General features: G+C 36.3%; 1 protein-coding gene across 1 annotated transcript in view; it reads left to right on the forward strand.

The window, feature by feature from the left end:
- Positions 1-335: 335 nt before the first annotated feature.
- NACC2 (NACC family member 2) overlaps positions 336-16913 on the forward strand; it is a 159303-nt gene continuing 142725 nt past the window's right edge. The window contains exon 1 of the mRNA XM_074294113.1: positions 336-656. The gene's annotated coding sequence lies outside the window, so the exon portion shown is untranslated. The remainder of the gene's footprint in view (positions 657-16913) is intronic.

Below are 16913 nucleotides of genomic sequence, written 5' to 3' on the forward strand. Positions count from 1 at the left end.
GCTGATCTCTTCATCATAAGGTTAAAACATCAAAACCAGTTTAAAATGTCTGTACATGCTCCAAATTAGGAAGGAGAGAACATTTTTATTACATGTTATATCTTTCCAGAAGCAGGTTGTTCTGCCTCTTTCTCATGGGGATTATCCTCTTCCCCCAGCCTTTGTACATGTCCATATGTTATATCCTCAAGTAGTAAGTAACCTCACTGGGAACTGTCAACCCTTTTCCTCAGTTCAGTCTAAAAAAGACAAAACAGTTAAGATTGTATTCATGGCTTTATTCCTCCTAAGTAGATGTACACATGGTAGCACAGTTAGAACTGAGCTCAAGGTAGACATGGGTAGCAGAAATGATAAAGACAAAAATCATAGGGTGAGGGGGTATAATCACATAATGGTCTTTATCAGCTCATCTCTGCATTGGGTTGTTTTTCAGAAATGGGAGTTGATATGAATCAGTCTGAGTTGATTATCTGGCATAGCAGGGCAAGTTCTGGGTTTAATGTGTCTGAACTCCAAGGAACTTCCGATGCACAAATACTGCAAGAAACTTCTGATATGCCCAGGGAGGAATGCTCAGTTTTATCTGATGCCCAGGTCAATCTGGCCTTTACTGGACAGTAAGGGAGCCTAAGCAGATCAAGTGGATTAGTAAGGTAATTAACTATTCCATTTTCACAAGATATGAAATGTTTTTACTTTTTGTCTCTGTCCCTAGTAATTGATACTTGTGCTAGGCACTTCATAGTGCCTCGAATAGCTTCTTTCATATAGTAAGTTTTTGCTTTGACTTAGAATTGAATTGTTTTAATTAAACTCTCACAACCTCAGGCAGCTCTCTCTTAAATATAAGTTGCCAAGAAATTACTCATCTGTATTAACAGAGGGAATTTTCCATACCTGATGTTGATTATAGTAATGAAATCATAGGTCTGGACCAAATAATCATCATGTTCCTAATTAATATTAGAAGTTTGTTAATGAAAAAGAGATAATAATTTTCCCCTTTTCTTCCTAGTAGAGGGCACATTTTTTCTGCATATTTACTCTTTGTCTTCACAAGAAGAAGAGTTCTAGATTATGATTCCTTATGTTATATTACATTGATCCTGGTAAAATGGATTGCTATAAATTCTTCCATTTCAAGCTTCACAATCCTGTGCAATAGTGGAGATGGTAGTGGGGGCCATAGATGTTTTTATTCCCATAGAAGAGACTTTACTTGATATCACATAATCAGGATCCATAGTAGCAGAGCCGGAACTAGAATTATCCTCTTGACTTTTGGACAATGTTACTTTCACTAGGCTATCTGACAAATTTATATTCCAATAACAAAAGAAACAAACCCCTCCCAAGAGATATCCGGTTTAGAGAATAATCACTCAGTTTCAGTCTAATCCTTTACTTAGGACAGAACTAACTTAAGGCTCACACTCTGTGTGTGTGTGTGTGTGTGTGTGTGTGTGTGTGTGTGTGTGTGTGTTTTCTAGAGGGAAATTCTGACATACAAGCAACCCTGTGGCTTTGTTGCCTCATTTCCATGGGTGTGTCCTACCCCAAAGATTATTTAAATTCCTTTTTTTAAAATTTGAATACATTATTTATAATAACACTGTGACATAATGGTAACATGAATTATTTGTATGTTTTTCAAAGTGTACCCTGTAACCCTGTCAGTTTCCTCAGCTATCACAATGCATAAAAGCTTCCTTAATGAATACTATTATCTTCTCTGATGCCACAACCATTGGGCTGAATCAGCCCCTGAAAAGCAGGCATCTACCTATGTCATTATGCAAATACATTGTAGAAACACACTTCACAATTCAAACTGATTCTTTAACTGATTCGTTCCCTTTAGCATATTAGAATGGATGCGGATTTGTGTGCATTTTCCTTTTTATTTGTTTTTTATTCACCCAAAGATTCCCAGCTTAACAGAAAATGGTTAGAACACTAGCTAGGGACCAAGAGGTCTTACTTCTCTAATATACTCTAGAGTGACTCTAATACAAAGTCACTCATTTACCTTCCTGTTTCTCATTGTTTAGCTGCCTTTTAAGACAATAGAGCATCTGTAAGAAAGTATAGTGTATGTTATTAAGGCTGAAAAAATTGATTGCAGCTCATAAATAGCATTATTATTCTTATTTCTCTTTAAGAAAAAAAAAAAAAAAAAAAACCAAAAAGTCACGGAGGGAAGAACATCGAATCTACTTTTAAAAAAAGAAAAAGAAAAGAAAAGAAAAAAACACACATACTATAAAAGAAAAGAAAAGAAACCAGCATTTTCTCCATTTCCATTTGTAGATGATTTGGGTCAGATAGTCACTGTCTGAGCTGATTAACCGGAAAGAAATGTGTTGTTCTTTGAATGTCTCCATTGTGTTGCATTACCGTTGTTTATGTTGCTCCTAGAGAAGCTTCCTGTGAGATAAGGGAAAGGAAATAAAGGAAAGATAGGGTAAGTGAAAGGATTAAACCAGAAGTTATGAGGAGTGGGTGACAGGAGCAGGGATGATTGCTTTTCTTAAAAGAGGACCTTAGCCTGGGCAGAATAAATACCCTGCCCCCAACCTAGCTCATGTTGGATTGTCTTTCCAGTTTGTTTGGAATGGGGAGGAGAATATAGCAAAGGCTGATGATGTAGCTTCTCCACCTAGCCCACTGCCACATTTGTTTCAGTCATTCAGTCTTTGGCATGACCTAAAAAGAGGAAGCATATGTGCCAGAATGGAACTGGGACCAGACCCTCTTCCTTTTTTATCCTCTGTCAAGGTTCCTGATAGTCCTATGAAGCTAGGCTTCACAATTAGATGATACATTTAATAGAAATCACTGCTCTAAGAAGTGATGCAGTCTGAAAACAAACCTATTTGGAATGAACTTAGATAAGTTTTCATATGATCAAAGCATAGCAGATCATTAAAGGAAATGGGTCCTCCGTCTTCTTCATCCAGACCCCATCCCCATTAGAAGTGGAATCCTGGGACATTAGAGAAGGCCAGACCTATCTTTTTAAGAAAACAACAACAAAACTTCTCTGTAAGATATTATATCCTCTAAGTAAGGAAAGAGAACAAAATATCCCTTCAGACATGTGTTCAAAAGTCCATGCCTTCTCCCAAGTTTTCTCTCCAGGATCAGGTAATGAAATCACTTTATAGAAGGCCAACCTTCCACTTTCTATAATCCAGAAACCAAATATCTAGAAGTCTTTTTTTTCTTCTTTTCTTAGTTTCACTTGCTGCAAGCTAAGCTTTTTTCTTCACATCCCAGTTCCAATAAATTGCCTTTCTGAATTCTTATCAAATCCAAGAAAGTGACTTCAATAACCCCAACATACACACACACACACACACACACACACACACACACACACATACATACATACATACACACACACACAGTCTTCTCAAGAGCAGGAGGCAGCAGCTGCTAAACAGCTGCACAGCAATGTTATAGGAAAATTTAGGACAAAAAAAGGAAGATTAGCACATCCAATTTAAACCAAGGGGAGGAATACAGAAATTGAAATGGTATTGCCCTAATTTACTAGCAGAGAGAACCACGAGTTCTGCAGTGGCTGAAGAGAAACCAAAATACTCACCCAGTTTCCTTCTGTGAAAGAAACACAAATCACCCTTGGTCTGAATAGGAAGCTCCACAAAAATCACATAATATACATTCAGCCCTTCACAAATAATCCTATCCCCACAGATATATATATATATATATATATATATATATATATATATATGTGTGTGTGTGTGTGTGTGTAAATATACATGTATAATGTCTTATGTATATGAGAACAGTCATTATCACCTAGAATATATAATACAATCAGTTAATTTTACTCTATTGTTATTTTTCTACTGTCCATTATGTTTTAAAAGATCATCAATTTTATTAGTATATGTCCTTCTTTCCCTTGATATCCAGTTGCCAAAACCAAAAATTACCTTTCCTAATGGCCAGTCTGCATTTGAGGAGTCCCACTTCAGCCAGCTAGGGCTGGTCCTCAAATGGCAGATGTCAATATCATCAGATTTGAAGTCAAAGCCTTTTCAGCTTGCTAGGATCTGTTAGAGCCTTGCAGACATAGTCTTGAGGAAGACTGGCACCTTCATGTTCTTAGTAGGCACTAAAGTATAATTTTAGTAGAGCCATGGTTCATCATCATATAGGCAAGTAATGTCACTAATCCCATTATCTGTGTTTCTACATCTTCTTTAATAAGTAGGCATAGATAATCCTTAGCTATCTGTACTTTACTCCCATCCCTCTCAAAAGGCTTTACCTAGTGTTCAGTCATAAGGGTGTTGATCCTTAAACTGCTTTATTAACTGTAGCAAAGATCTTTTCTAACCTCACTTCTCCCCCTCTTTTCAAGTCCTATTTACTGAGCTATTGAATTTAGCTCTTATCTTGGACGGTAAGTAAAAGATGTTGATTTATTATATGAGGCTAATGCAAAGAGGTTTTGGATGGAAACATTTTCTTACCACCTCCTATTAAAGATGAGGGGAAAGGAAATGTAGACTTTTTTAAGTTTTCATATTTATGAAGTTACAGAATCACAGGATTTAGAATTGGAAGAAGTCTACCATGAGTAAATCTCTAATAATGAGTAAGACTCAGAAAGGTTAAGGGGACTTGCCCAGGATCAAATAGAAGGAATTAAAATTTGAAATTTAGTCCTCCAACTCCCAGTCTAGTTCCATATCAATAGTAGTTGAAGTTGTAAAATTCTGATCCATGTGGTATCTCTCATCCCCGCCATGCCTCTATTCATTCTTTTTCTTATAACTAATTCTTTTAGGATGCTGCCAGCTAAGTGCATACTCCAACCTCATAGGGTATTTCCTTTCTCCTGGTTAATTGTGAGTTCCAAGAGGGAACTTTTCTTTGTCATCATTAATTGTTAAAAACCTTTTCCTTGCTAACTATGTGCTCTCCCAACTATATTTCATATTTACCACTCCGGGCAGCTATTGTATCTCTTCCTTTTGTCTACAACCTCTTTTCATAAATAAATGTAGGGGCAGCTAGGTGGCGCAGGAAGACCCGAATTCAAATCTGGTCTCAGACACTTAACATTTCCTAGCTGTGTGACCCCAGCCTCAAAAAAATAAAATAAAATAAAAAATAAATAAATAAATGTATCTAGGGGCAGCTAGGTGATGCAGTGGATAGAGCACCTGCCCTGAAGTCAGAAGGATTTGAGTTCAAATGTGACCACAGATACTTAATACTTCCTAGCTGGGTGACCCTGAGCAAGTCACTTAACCCTAATTGCCTCAGCAACAAATAAATAAATGTATCTTTGACCAAAGACAATGACATTGTGAATTCTTTATATGACTGAACCCCAACATTTGGTGTCTACAATCTCATCATTTGCTACTAACCCATCATTTGGAACTAGAAATTGCTCTCTTAAATCCCATTAATACTTCAAACTAATTTCCATGTGATTTTCTCTACCATGCCATAGAAACCTCTTTACCCTGGAAGTTCACTTCCACTGAACTACTTCTCACATTAGCAATATCCTCTGACCCTGTGGGCAGCTAGATGGCCAGAGTCCAGGGAGACTAATCTTCCAGAGTTCAAATTTGAATACAGCTATGTGATCCTGAGCAAGTCACTTAGCCCTGTTGCCACAGTTTCCTCATCTGTAAAATAAACCAAAGAAGAAAAAATCAAATCACTCCAGAATTTCAGTGCTGTCACTGTGCCAAATGGGGTCACTATGATTGAAAATAACTGAAACATTACAACTGATCTTGTAGCATTCCTTTCTATTGACTGGTATCTCCTACACCTTCTAATTTAAGGAGGAGGCCCTAGTTTACAGTCCTGTTCTTGCACTGATCTGTACAACTGTCACATTTATGCCTCTTTACATATTACCTCCTTCCCACCCTCTTTTTAGGTCCCTTTTTTGAATTGTTTTCCATAATTAAAAAGTAAGCTCTATGAGGATAGGAACTATCTACTTGTTTTTATATTCCCAGTACTTAGTACAGTTTTTGGAATATTATAAACAGTAAATGCTTCTTAACTTGACTTATTCCCCTCCCACTTTAATTTACATTTATCTTCTATGTAGAACAAGCTAGATTCTTAGAAGAGAAGGGTGGAAAGAAATCAGACCAAACAAATACTGTTTATCAATTGAGAAGGACATTGTTTATCAACCAACTGGTTTCTCTTAGAGCTTGTACTACCAGTTATAAGGGAATCTCTTATAGAGGTTTTCAAGAAGTAAGAATTCAATGGTTTAGGATAATGTCCAATAACCATCTATTACATGGGAACTTGTGTCTGGAGTGAATGTAGAATATATCCTGACCTCAAAGTCTGTGCTGAGAAAAAAGATGAATAGCTTTCAAACTAGTAAGAAGATACAGACTTATACACAGCTGAATGCTTTACCTATTAAACAGTAAATGACTTTACATGTCGGAGTTTAGAAATCTCCAACTCTTTGGAGCAAATTTACGACCTCAATTATAGACCGATGCTGGAGCAGATTAGTAGAATTGAAATAAATGGAAATTTCTGCCCTGGTCGTTGTAAGGTGAATTAACATAATAAAAATGAACGTGCTCTCCCCAGGGTTCTTGGAAGTGAGCGGGTTTATGTGATAAACAGCATTAAAACTAACTGCCTATGCTATATTCTTTCAGCTGAGGTTTAAATGGCACTATCCCCAGCTGATAAAGGGTGCAAGGTTGTGGAGGATGGAATTAGGGAGATGGTTTTTATGAGACATTTATATAAAATTAACAGAAAAAAGAAAATATCACGATGTCTCTTCCTCCTTTTTTCCCATCCTACCAATCCCTTGACCCCTATGCCAAACAATCTTCCGTTTTCCAAAAAAAGAACATATAGGTTTGTATATCAATGGGAAAATAGAGCAAAGGTGAACAGCTGTGTTTGCAAATATGGCAATGTCGACCAATTTAGGAGATGAGTTACCCCTTTGGGACATGTACTTTTTGAGCTTGAGACTACTTTCCCTACTTTTCAGGATTCTCTATGCACATGAGAGTTTGTCACAGATTTTTAGAGGAATGTTTTATACCAACTCTCCTTTTTAAAGTATCATTTTTGTAAATACCCTTCTCTAAAAGCAACTTAAAACTAATTGACTAAATTGATTCTCAACTGATAATGTTAGGGGAAGGAAGAATACAGGTGAAAGCACCAGGTAGTGGTATTAGAGTCACCCATAACACTTCAAGAGTAACCCTAAGATCTTGAGAAGATGTAACCAACCTAGAAACCCAATTGTCTTTGGGAATAGGGATTGCAATGAGGATGCCTCAGAGTTTACTTGTAGGATATATATGTGTGTGTGTTTGTGTGTGTGTGTGTGTGTGTGTGTGTGTGTGTGTGTGTGTGTGTGCGTGTGTGTGTGTGTTTGTGGGTGTGCTCTGATCCATGTCTCCAATAAAATAGTAGGATATACTGAGCCAACCAGTTTTTATTACCTAGTTCCCCTCTTAAACTTAAGGCACACACTTATAAAATGACTTGATAAGATTAGCAATATATCTGTGGTGAAAGTTAGGGTAATCTATGGCCGAAATTAGGGGGATTATTTGTGATGAGTTAGAGATAATAGTAAGGGTTTAGGGCTCAATCTGGCCAGGATTAGAATTTAGTCTGTGGCAGCTGAGAATAAGCATAGTCTGGAAGAACTCATGGCCTTGTCCATAATTAAGGTTAAGGTTCTACTATGGCTAAGATTAGGGTTTGGACTAAGGCACTAAGCTAGACATAGACTTAACAGAAGACTGGATCTTTTGGGTAAGGATTATTAGGTAAAGACCCAATGGTGCCTCTCAATTCTTCAATTGACAAAACCTATTTTAAAAGGTCATCAGATTGAATTTATTGATAGTTTTATATTCTGTGCTCCTAATCAACACCCCTACCACACATGCAAACACACATATACATACATACTCCTTCCATTCTACAAATCCCTTGTCTTGCTTAACATGTATATTAGCATGACTAAAGTGGGACACACATAGTGTAACTACAGCAGTAGAGAAAGGATAGATGCAGGGATGCCTCAGTGATGGACTGGGAAGTAGATGAATACACAGTTATCTCTCTGAAGGACTGGGAAGAGGAGAGCTTAAAGTGCTACTTCTGTCTTCTTTATCTGTGGCTAGGATATATGTTGGAGATGTTGCCTGAGTGCAGTGCTTGTTTTGGCAATCTCTTCTTAAGCAGTAATTGCAAGTTCTGATAGTGGCCAAATCTAGCCCTTTGCAGACAGAGCTATTTAACTTCTTTCTAAAGACAGAGTGAATTAGTCCCAATAGCTCTAATCTTAGGAAGAGACCTGAGTGGTAGTACCATTTTAGACTCACTAGCTCCCTTTCTCAAGTGACAGGGCAAGACCCTTCACCTTTCTAGCTTATATATATATATGTATATATATATATATATATAAGAATATATAAGAATAATAACATCTATCTTACCTACTTGGTAGTACTTGCCAACCGTGGCTATCTTCTAGGCCTTCTTCTCACTTAGTGATCTCATCTAGATTCAATTATCTTTTTTTTTTTTTTTAATTGAAGCTTTTTATTTACAAAGTATATGCAGATAATTTTTCCAACATTGACCCTTGCATAACCTCTTGTTGCAAATTTTTCTCTCCTTCCCTCCACTAGCTGGCAGGTAGTCCAATACATGTTAAATATGTTGAAATACATGTTAGATCTAATATATGTATACATATTTATATAATTGTCTTGTTGTACAAGAAAAATTAGATCAAGAAGGAAGAAAAAGAAAAACTAAGAAAACAAAATGCAAGCAAATAACAGAGAGAGTGAGAAGACTATATTGTGTTCCACACTCAGTTCCCATAGTTCTCTCTCTGGGTGTATATGGCTCTCTTCATCACTGCACAAGTGGAACTGGTTTAAATCATCTCAATATTGTAGAGAGCCACATCTATCAGAATCGATCATTGTATAATTTTCTTGTTGCTGTGTATAATGATCTCTGGGCTCTGCTTATTTCACTTAACAGCAGTTCATGTAAGCCTCCTCTAAAAACATCTTACTGGTCATTTCTTACAGAAATTTATTCAGCCGTTCTCCAATTGATAGGTATTCATTCAGTTTCCAGTTTTTGGCCACTACAAAAAGGGCTGCCACAAACATTTTTGCACATGTGGGTCCCTTTCCCTCCTTCAGAATCTCTTTGGGATATAATCAGAGAGTATGCACAGTTTGGTAGCTTTTTGAGCATTAATTCCTGATTGTTCTCCAGAATGGTTGGATCCATTCACAGTTCTACTAACAATGTATCAGTGTCCCACTTTTCCCACATCCCCTCCAACATTCGTCATTATCTTTTTCTGTCATCTTAGCCAATATGACAGGTGTGTAGTGGTATCTCAGAGTTGTCTTGATTTGCATTTCTCTGATCAGTAGTGATTTGGAGCACCTTTTCATGTGGCTACAAATAGTTTCAATTTCTTTATCTGAAAATTGTCTGTTCATATCCTTTGACCATTTATCAATTGGAGAATGTCAGCCTTAAGTTCTTTCCTCAAGCACAGATTCACATCTCAAACTACCTATTGAACATCTGAAAAAGAATTTCTTATAGACGTCTGGGAATAGGCATATTGTCAGGTTAATCTCATGATTTAGACCTTGACTGAGGTTAGGGCACTAACTAACTAGGGGTCAGCCTTTGGCACTGAGTTAGACACAGACTTAGCTTAACAGAAGGATGGATAATCCCCTCCAAAGTTGTGCCTCTCAGTTCTTCAACTTGAAAGAATCTATTTAAAAAACTCAATAAATTGAATTCATTGTAGCACTGTCCTCTTTGTTCCCAAGCAGTACACCCTCCACACACACAAACTTTCCATCCTACAAGCCCAATTCATTATGTCTTAAAACTGAACTTGTCTTTTCCTCAAAACCCTTTCTTCTGACATCCCTCTTATTGTCAAGGGCACCATTGTCTATTGAATCACCCAGATTCTTATCATTTCTATTTTCACAACATCTCTCCTGACCACTATCACTACCACCACACATTTTCCCCTGTGATGATGCCATCATCCTAGTACAGATTCTTATTACCTCATGCCTGTAATATTACAACAGCTTGCTAGTAAGTCACTCCCTAATCTACTCTCTAGTCTAATTAGCAATCAAGTTCATCTTCCTAAAGCTCAGGTCTGACTATGTCACCTCCCTTCTCCCATTTAGTGATGGGGGATTGCCTTTGATTGCCTTCAAGATCAAATATAAAATCCTCTCTTTGGCTTTTCAGAACCTCATAATCTACCCCCTTCCTAACTTTCCAGTCTTCTCACATCTCATTTCCCTTTATGAATTCTAAGATCTAGTTCCACTGACATCTTGTTCCTCAAACACTCCATTTCCTGACTCTAAGCATTTTCACTGTCTTATTTAGAATACTCTCCCTCCTCATTTTTAAAATACTACCTTCTACAATAAGGATTTCATAACCCCTGTTGATTATTTTCTGTTTATCCCATATTTAGCTTGTTTGGCACAATTGTTTGCATCTCTCCCATTAGGTTATGAGCTTTTTGAAAGCAGAGACTGCCTTTTGCCTTTCTTTGTAACTCCAACACTTAATATAGTGCCTGGCACAGAATAGATGTTTAATAAATGCTTGTCAACAGATTACCTCATAAGACTTTTGTGAGAAACTAGATGACTAGTGGAAGATATAGAGGCAGATTTCAAACCAGTTAAAGATGTCCATCATTGGGATGTGGTGACTTAAATTTCATATCTATAGGAGTCTTCAAGTAAATGATGAATGACTACTTGTCTGAAGTGTTATAAAAGGCATTTTTGTCTAGGTTTGTTTAAATCAGTAGTATCAAACTGAAATGGAAACTGGGCCAACAAACATGTATAAGGCTCCCTTATGGGCCACACATTTGATTTAGAAAAACCAAATATTAACATTATCTGTATTTTATTATATTCTTATTTATTTTATTAAATGTTTTCCAATTACATTTTGATCTGGATCAGCCAATTTGAGAGTGTTATAGGCCACATATATTTAATACTTCTGGAAATGACCTCTGTAGTTCCTTTCATCTGTGAGATCCTGTGGTTTGCAGAGAATAAAACAATATGTATGAAAATCCCCCGTATTATATAAAAACTTATAGCAAAATAAAATGGTATTTTACAATGGCCCATAGGAATAGAGATGCTACCCAAACTTCCTATTCACCTTCTTGACTCAGTTTCTCTGGTTAGAGGATTAAAAAAATAGCCCTTTTTCATACAGAACATGCAGGGAGATTTTAAATATATCTGACCAAGTCTTTCCACAGGAACAAGATTTTCCTTTGTGAAAAGAAAGGTACAGTAAGGAGCATGCCATCTAATGTCCTGTCATGGCAGATTGCATCTGACAATGGCAATTATTAGTGTCACTGTCTGTTGAAATGGCAGTTATCTACAGAGGTCACTGTCTGGTTCAGAGGACTTGATGTGCTGTCATCATGCAGCAACTCTATCTTACACCTTTCTCTGGGTAGGCAGAAGTGCTATACCTATAAGTACATATACACACATACATAAAACAACCTCTCTAGACTAGAATGTAAGTCTTTTCACACTAAAGAAACTCTTAGAATTACAGGGTATCCTAGTTGGGAGGTATCTCAGAAATCCCCTAACCAGTCTCCCTTGTTTTAAAGTAAACTGAGATCCTAGAAAAAAGAAAAAAAAATGACTTTTCCATGGCTATGTAGCTAGTTAGAACAGAGGTATAACTATCGGATAATGATTATGCCAGGGCAATTGGGAATTCTCAATTTGGAGATTCTTAGATCTCAGCTGGAAGATCCATCCTCCTAAATGCCTTATGAAGAAGTAAGATAGAGAGATACTAAGCAGTCATCTGAGGACCTAGTAGTAGTCTCTGAGGCTTCAGCATTTCCAGAGCAGCATATACCCATAACCCTAAAATTGCTTTTTGAGACCTTCTTGAGTTGACTCAGTAGAAGTAGGGAACAGGTGATTCTGCATGCGATCTGTCAGTCAAAACTGGCTAGCCAAAGATATTACGATAATTAAAACTTTTTTTGGACAGATTGATGCTGATTGACAACTTTGTAAATGACATTTAATATAATTCACCTGACATATATTAAGCACCTACTATATGCAAAGACATTAAAAGGGTACAAAGGCCCTGTATATGTTTAGAGGGATTATCTTCTCATTTGTAGCATGGGGTTGTCTTCCTGCAGTTCAAAGGGAAACTAAATAAACATCTCTAGCCTCTCCCCTTCTCACCCTTCTCTAAGAGAAATTTTTATTCCTGCTACGAGGGGAAGTGGGAGGTTGATGCTAGAGGCCACTTTGCTCTCCTCTGAGAGATATTTACCAAATACAAAGTAAAGGATTTCTCTGCCAGAGGTTACAGGCTATTGATTTAGATGTTAAAAAATAGTCATTTCAGCATCATGATTGAGACACCCGAATACAATTTTAGTTAAATAGAAATATTAAAGAAATGCAAAGGATTGTTATTATTATTATTAAAACTGCTTCCTGTATGTCACCCTGGTACATCCAAAGCGTTAGGTAACTAATCTAATGAATCAATCTGTTTATCTCCAAGTAGTCTTGGAGGTTCAAGCATTCAAATGTGTTTTTACAAGGGCTTCTGGAAACAGAATATGATTTTACTGGTAGGGATTCCAGATCAGGTGACAGGGTGGTACTTATGAGAGACTTTCTACTACCTAGGGGCTATCTACTTTGACTATACTCACACAGTGCACAGACAGAGAGGAATGAGTGTTTGACTCAGGGCTAGCATGTCTGTATTTGAAAAGCTCCCTCCTTTATTTTGACTCCCTCCCCTCTGCATGACCTTCAACATGTAAATCACTTAAATTTTCTAGCTATCCATTTTCTCAATTATAAAAACAAAAGATTTGGGCCAGATACTCTCTCTAGTCCCTTCCACTCTTAATCTATGTACCTAAAACTCCTGGGAAAAGCCTTTTTAATCTTACTGAGTGTGTTTTTTCATATATAAAATGGGGTGAATTAATCTTACACTACTTGATTGGGTGATTCTAAGGAAAAAGGGTTATACACATTTAAGAGCCATTTATTAATCTTAATATTATTAGTCACAAAAATATTACATTTTATCCTGTTCATTCCACCACTCTACCTTATCCTTGGTGACACCCCGTTGCCTCTCAAATAAAGTTCACCCTCTTTAGCTCAATCCTTAGTAATCTGGTTCTAAGTACTTTCCTAAAGGTTTGTCTTCTTCCTCCTGTCCTACAAGAACCTTCTAATCACTGATTCTCCTTCATTGTAGCATTTTAAGAGAATGCTGGAATTTTGCCCCCATGACAATCATAGCCATTCAACCTGGTTAAATCTCAGAACCTCCAGCCATTAATAGGTTTTGAGTTTAATCTGAAAGTAAAATAAATGCCCCTCTTAGCCCAGAAGGCTCCAGGAAAAAATGGATTTTATTAAGCAAATGACTCGGTTTAACAAGGACAGCTGCAGTCCTTAGTTCCCTTTTCACTTTAGTTCAGATCAGAAAATTCACCAAATGCCCTGATCATTTCATTTTCAAATTTCAACAAGAAATCTAATGATAAGTAATCTAAGAATCTCTTATTCCATGGTCCCCCAAACTTGGAAAAATCCTATTCTCCCACTAACTGGTCACTTATAAATCAACAAGGTTTATGTCAATCTATTAAAGTACCTCGGCCTTTTGGGTTCCCTGGAATTGCTCAAGGCATCTTGACCCAGAGGTTTGCAAAAGAGATGCACCATTTTGCCCTTGGGGTGTCACCTCTAAACTACAAACTGGAATCTACTTTAGTCCTAAGACCTTACTTTTATTATTACACAATACAAATCTGCATTTTAAAAACAACTTCCAAAGGAAGTTGCATTTTTAAAAGTACAGAAGATATCACCTGTACATTTCAACTGACCAGACTTCCTGCTCCTTTGAAATGGGGTTTGGTTCTGTATTTCTTGGAAGGACTCAGAGTGAATGCCAATAGATCTCTGTTTGGCCAGAAACCTAGAAGGTCTTCACTCCCAGATTTATTTATTTACTTGTTTACTTAGATTGTTTTGTTTTTTAGATTTATTTAGATTGTTTAGTTTATTTAGATTTTTTTTTTACTAGATTAAAATGGAGATTCTCAGCCTCTATTGTTACCTAGCTTTTTTTTTTTAATCTGCAATCACTTTTTTCTTTATTGTATTTGACATTTTAAGTCTATTTTACCACGTTATTGTGTGTGTGTGTGTGTGTGTTTTTAAGCTTTTTATTTTCACGGCATATGCATGGAGCTACCTAGCCTTAATCACTGAATGGCTGTGGCCTCAATCCAGTGGAAAAATTTAGTTTAAAAAGGCTGAGATCTTCCATTGCATCCAGGATCAACTCCAGTAGTCTTGATCTATAAATGGCCACTGACCATTGGATCCAGATGGCTCTGGAAGGGAATGTAAGGCTCCCCGCCCCCCATACACACACACTTAAATCCAGTGATGTTGTAGTCCTTTTCAAAAATGTAAGACAAACAACAACAATTGTTCTGAATTCCCCTCAGTTTGTGGGGAATGGGTTGGAAAGTTCTCATCTCATTCCCACCTTTCCTCCACAAAAAACCAAACCAAAACAAAAAAATACTCCAAAATAGTGTCTAGAAGAGGTTGTCTTGGGGTCATGATTCAAGTTCTGAGTTTTGTGGAAGACAGAGATGACATATGAAGACTATCAGATAACACAGAAATACATAACAATATGTATATAGTATTATCTAATATCAACCCAGATTTTACAGTGAGGCATTATAAGCACTCTATCACCATTCTTACTTCCTAAATGAAGAACCTGAGTTTAGGACTTACCTGGGAAAATGTATGTGGCAAATCTTCATACAGAAAGAGGACTATGGGGATTGAATGTGAAATACTACACAGTATTTTCACTGTTGTTGTTTGCTTGTTGTTGGGTTTTTTTAACCAATTTTTTTTTTTCCTTTTTGAGATGATTTTTCTTGTGCAGCATGAAAAATGTGGAAATATTTTTAGGAGAATTGCACATGTTTAACCTATACTGGATTACTTGCTGTCTACAGGAGGGGAAAAGAGAAAAATTTGGAACACAAAATCCACACTTTTTAAGGGTGAATATTGGAAGGTATTTTTGCATTTATTTTGAAAAATTAAAAAAATATATTATTATAAAAATAAATAAATAAGTGTATGTGGCAAGATTCAAATACAAGTCTTCCTGATTCCAAATCTAGAGCTCTCTTCACTACATGATCTAAAGGCCTCAAATGTCCATGAGGTATTTTTTTGATGCTACAAATTTTGGGGAGTTTAGGGAAAGGAGAAAGTTAGAGGCAAATGATGGGGAGACACAGAAGTCAGGATACTTTGAAATGTGTAGTCAATGTTCCATTTTGTAGTTGGCCATTCACTATAGTGGCAGGCTCTATTTAATGAATTTTATGTGGCAATAATGTAGATGAAATGTCCTTCCCAGTTCCATAAGAATACCAATTATAACTCAGCATTAGTTAAATGTACCATCAAAATAAAGGTTTTCTTAGTGGGTAATCTTCTGTCCTTGCTAGGAGAGAGCTAAGCTGGAAAGTCTAATTCAGAAGGAACCGCTGGGCCATATGTCTTCTAGAAAGATGCATCTGAGTGAAAGGGGAGAGGAATCCCCTGGCTGTTATTGATTCATTTGCTCATTCATTGGTTCTTGAACATTTTGTACTTATTGGCAGAATTTTTCATTATAAACAAAACTTAAGCTGAGCCCAGCAGGAAAAAAAAAAATTCTAATGCTTCTTACTAAATCAGCATAAGACTGATTTAAAATAAATCATATGCTCACATTAATTTTATTCCAAATTTAGCAGTATTTCAAGCAATCTGGTGACAAAGATATGCTTGTTTGGTAGCAATAAATATTTTATTATTGGGAATAATAGAAGTTGTGATAATCATTCTGTAAAATGTTTCAATATTTTCACATTTGTTTTTTACTTACAGGAACTATTATTTTTGAAGATTGCTTCAGTTCACATTTTTTGCTTTTAAAAATTGAAAAATTTTTAAAATTAAAATTTTTAATTTATCTAATTTTGATTTATTTAGTTTTAAAATTTTTTCTCCAGTTATATGTAAAACAATTTTTAACATTTGTGTTTAAACTTTAAGTTCCAGATTCTCTCTCTTCCTCCATCTCCTCTCATGGAGAAAGAACATGTGAAACTCACTCAATTTAGTTTGTAAATGTTTTTGCATCTTTGCCAGAAACATAGAACTATTTTTTAAAAATTGACAACATGCATATCAGCATCACTAAAAACAACTCCTATTGTAGATAGCTATAATTAGAATTGTGCTTCTTTTATATATGACTTGAGTACTTGAACCAGGTTCATGGATATTGATGGCATCATCCTAGTCTTAGTCATGAGCATTTTTGTTTTTTTGTTCTTTAGATTTTCTAATTGTCTCCAAATAGCTAAATGGGCTTTAACACAAAATGAGATATAATAAAAACAGCTAAGACTATAAATGGACAATGATTATTTTATACTCATACACATTTTCTGCTAAGGCAGACTGGCAGTCAGTGATTGTGTCATATTGGACACAATTAATGATTGGTTCTAAGCAGCCAACATTTTAAGTCATGTGACTTGTTTTGACCAATGCCTAATGGTTCTTCACATCTGCTAGTACTCAATACTATGAATGATCAACACAGACAATAAAGCAGATAGGTTTACAGAATATGCTCCTCTGTATTATAACTTTTTTCTT

The sequence above is a fragment of the Sminthopsis crassicaudata genome, chromosome 2 (genome assembly GCF_048593235.1).
Source record: "Sminthopsis crassicaudata isolate SCR6 chromosome 2, ASM4859323v1, whole genome shotgun sequence".
Taxonomy (NCBI): Eukaryota; Metazoa; Chordata; class Mammalia; order Dasyuromorphia; family Dasyuridae; genus Sminthopsis; species Sminthopsis crassicaudata.